Raw genomic sequence first — 4,651 nt, 5'->3', positions numbered from 1 at the left:
CATTACATTAAACACATTGTTAGAGAATCCTTGTACATGTCATAAAATCAGACGGATCTCACGGAAAGTTGTTTTATAGTCATGATAAATTGTATTCATTGATTTGTGTCCATGGCACGAAATTCTGCTTTTTTGTGCCTTGAGCATGAATGTCTTTTTCGTGTCACAAATTTCTACAAATAATTTTTCGTGTCAGTGGCACGAATTTCTTTTTCATGTCATTTTATGTATTGCTTTCTTATATTTTTCTATTTTCTTACCATTGTCACTTGGGGTTGGGGTTAGAATCACTTTCTGTTACAATTTTTAGACATCCTAACCCAAACCCCAACTCTAACCCCAACTCCAGGCGAAAATAGATTTAAAAGCGGAAGAAAAACATGTAGAAACCAATACATAAAAGTACATCCTAACCAGACCCCAAATCTAACCCCAACCCCAAGCAACAATGATTTAAAAATAGGAAAAAAAGAGAAAACAATACATAAAATGAAACGAAGAAGAAAGCCGTGCCACTGACACGAAAATGTATTCATAGAAATTTGTGCGAATGACACGAAAAAGACATTTGTGCTCAAGGCACAAAAAGCTGAATTTTGTGCAATGGACAAGAAAAAAATTATTACATTTTCTGTGACTATAACGCGACCAAACTAATAATGACATGACATTACTCAGCCAATATTGCTGCCCAGAGGCGTTGCAAACATGGCCACCTAGTGGCGTGACTTCCTTAAGTGGCGCTGTCCTGTGAGCGGGACATATATACTTTAATATTTTGCATGCAAATGTTTATCTATCACGACAAACTATGTATCATTGGAATGGTCTTAGCCTCTATAATACATATATCAACAGTGTTTAATAAAATAAATTATGTAGGGAGTGTAATTGATTCATTTATGATGAGGGTGTGCCTCAAAACATTTGTATTCTGTGAAATGTCACCGTCCCACCAGCGGGACGCCTACGTTTACTTTAATGTTTTGCATGTGAATTCTAATCCAATCATGACAAACTATAAATCGTTTGATAGCTCTAAGAGTATAGATTTCATTTATCATCACCATTTTGGTAAAGGAATGACATAGTTAGAGCCATTTTCTGAAATGCCACGGGTTTACAGGTGGACCCACTTTGTTATTTGTAACACTAAAACCCTATCCTAAACCTAAACAATCATGACAAACGATATATCATTAGAAAGCTCTAAGAATGTAGTTTTCATATTTAATAACAATTTTTGCATTAATAATAATGCAGTTACAGTAATTTATTAATTTGTGGCAAGAGTATGCAGCAAACCGTTGACTAGTGGCCGTTGTTGGTAAAACCACTAAAACTGTGACAAAACCACACTTTTTGTGATTTTAACTTGAAATTTGGATCAATACTCAAGACGTATTGTTTCATGTTTGCATTATTGCTTTTGTGAAATGTTTACATTTTTATAATTTTATTTGAATATGTTATTGAAATGTTTTTATTTCTTAAAATAAATTCATTTCTTAAACATTACTGCTATAAGATTTTCACCTTCAGACACTTTTGTGAAAAACCCTAAAGTGTCTTTTTTAAAACAAGACCCAAAAAATGCCAGAGTTTTATTAATTTGAAGGTGTACATCACATTTTCAAACTCCCCACTCAAAAAGGATTTGTTCCACGTAAGGGGTTAAATACACATGCGGTTTGTTATAAACCAGTGATGTCTAAATATAATTTTTAGTCTTTGGAGCACCCAAGATTTTTTGTTTTTTGCGTCAAATAGTTTTAAGAGTTTTCCACCCATTGTCAAATAAGATAACCTTTTTTTTTTTTAACAAAAACATGTCTCCAAATTTGATCACAACAACATAAAACTCGATACATAATTTAGTTTAAGCCACACACAGTTTCAAATCCTTGAACTTTTTTCATCAGTTGCCTTTTTAATGCTGATAGGAGACATTTAGTGGCAAAATGTGCCTTTCCATCTCACACTGATCTGGGATTTAGTGACACACAAAGCAATGCACAGCTGAAAAAACACAAAACAGTCCAAGAATTCCAGGATCCCGTGCTGCATTAAAAGATTGGGTACAAATGTTTGAGCTATTCCATGACATAACTCCAATGAATATTGCTCAGCCATATTTAGCAGCAGGTAAGTAAACAAAGCCCCTTATTGGTTAATTGTGCATAAAAGATTTGTTTTCATATAGCAGGTGGTCAAAGAATAATATTTCTGTCTAGTTAGACAAGATATGACCAAGTTTCAGCTGTAATTCTTATAATGCATATCATAAACATAGGCATTTTACAATCTGGATCATCTCCATTGTAGGTGGTTAGGGGGAGCGTTACTAATATTGGCCGCATGCTGTGCATCAGTACAGCTTGCTGTCACCGCCCTCTCATCACTTCCTGTTCTTTAATCACATGATAAGGACCGATGGCGCCTCCTGGACTGGCGTCATGCAGCGTGTGTTTGTGTGTGTGTGTCCATGCATGTGTGTTCCACATGGCACAGTGTTGATGTCAATCACCCCAGGTGAGAGTCGGACCTCCACCCTGCGTCTCTTAGCCACCCGCTGGCTCTCCTCACGGTCGTGCTGGCTTAACTGGGCGGCGTGGTGAGAAAGGAGCCCAGGAGAAATGTTGGCACCCGGCTGTGGCACAGCTTATTGGAATTAATCAGTTTTTCCTGTTGGCCCCCTCTAATGGGGCAAGCAGTGTGTGCAGACATGAACTTCTACTCTCAGACACAGAGTCTGCTGACGGAAGCAACAAATGATGATGTTTTGAAGGGAGAAGACAGTGACTGTATCAATGAAGGACACATATAAACATTAAGGTGGATTTAGCATTATATAATGGACGGACAGACCCAAGATATAGGATAATATATATCCAATGGTTGGGTTTGTTCATGACAACCCAGCATTTTTAAAGGGTATAGATACAGAGGGTTTGCGTTTGTCCATATATTATGATTATATGTAGCCGTGGATTTGAAAGTATAGATAGACATACAGACAGACAGAGATACACAAAGAGACAGACTAACAGGCAAACATAGATGGACAAAAAGACAGACAAACACAGGCAGATGGACAAGTAGATAATTAGAATAGATAGAAAATAGATAGAAGTAGATGGACACAGAGAGACAGACAGACACAGAGAGACAGACAGACAGATAGACACAAATGGACAGACAGACAGACACATCCAGAAGACAGATAGATAGACAGACAGACAGACAAGGCAGATAGATTGACACAGATGAAAGGACAGACCGACAGATAGAGGTAGATAGATAGACAGACATACATACATAGACACAGTGGCGGATTTAGCAAATTGGGGGCCCTAGGCGAAGGTATTTTTTACTCCAAAATGAAGATGGAAAGCAGAGGTCACACAAAGTGCAGCACAACACAAACCAATAGAGAATAAGTCAATGGGACAAAAACAGCCACGAACAGTAAATGAGGGAGAAATAATTTAAATCTGATGCTGCACAAAAACTAGCAATGCATCAAAGCCAATGTTGTTACTAATCTTTCACATACCCAAGACTGTGTTAAAAGGTTTAAAAAAATCCAGTCTACAATCACTTTATATTAAAACTATGTTTTCTTTGATGTTTTCTTCACAAACATAACAAAAGGGTTGTGAATTTTACCACAGTGTATTGTTGAGTTTTTGAAAAATGTTCAAAGCATTTTCCCAAAATATGTGTCAACATAAGATTTTTCACCAAAAATCATTCCATATGCTGAAAGTTGTGGCCAAATTAAGACTCAACAGCACCCCATAGTGGACGAAAACATCCCCAACATAACATCAGCAGGGCTCCAGACTAACATTTGAGAGAGGTTGCACTTGCCTCAATTTGGTGGCACCAGTCACTGGGTGGTGTAAAAACAAAAAATAAACACTAAAACTAAGTCCAAACAAGTTTAATGCATTAACAAATTAAATACAAATACAAATAATTGTATACTTTATATACATTAATTTTTTTTTTTTTTACTTTACCATACTTATTATTTTTAACATATATTTGCCTTATTGTAAACCATTAAACTTACAATCAACTTTTTATTACTTTGTTGTAAAAGCTTTAGGCTACTTTAACACAGACTTGAGTAAAGAAATCACATTCTTGTGCTGTAATCACTACAAAATGTCTCCATGCACTCTGAAGATATCATTTGGCCAGGACTTGTAATCTAAGGTACTGAGCACAATGTATTACGTTTTTTCTGACTTCTAGCGTGAATACGCAGTGTATAGCGCTATTTTTAGGCTTTCATTGATTAAACTAAAGCAGCTGATCTCCGCCTCTTTTAATAGTGTCATTTTGCGAGCGTGTGGAGGTTGTGGGGAGATTATTTCATCAACTGCGCTGAAATATCAGAGAAAGCTATTACATACACATAAAAAAACACTGTGCAGCATCGTTAATTACAACCCCGGACTCTGACATCACATAATATTAGTTCGCGTTATTTTAAACCCATCATTTCTCCCGAAAACGAAAGCAGAGGCTTTCGCCCGCAGTCTCCATAGACCACCCCTCAAAACAATCAGGGCAGAAGCGGTCGAAAGTGGACAAAAGAGACGGGTTTAGAGAGGTGATATGCACCTGAGCTGATAGAAAG

Source organism: Paramisgurnus dabryanus, chromosome 10 (assembly GCF_030506205.2).
Source record: "Paramisgurnus dabryanus chromosome 10, PD_genome_1.1, whole genome shotgun sequence".
NCBI classification, from domain to species: domain Eukaryota; kingdom Metazoa; phylum Chordata; class Actinopteri; order Cypriniformes; family Cobitidae; genus Paramisgurnus; species Paramisgurnus dabryanus.
Note: the sequence above shows the minus strand (reverse complement) of the source record.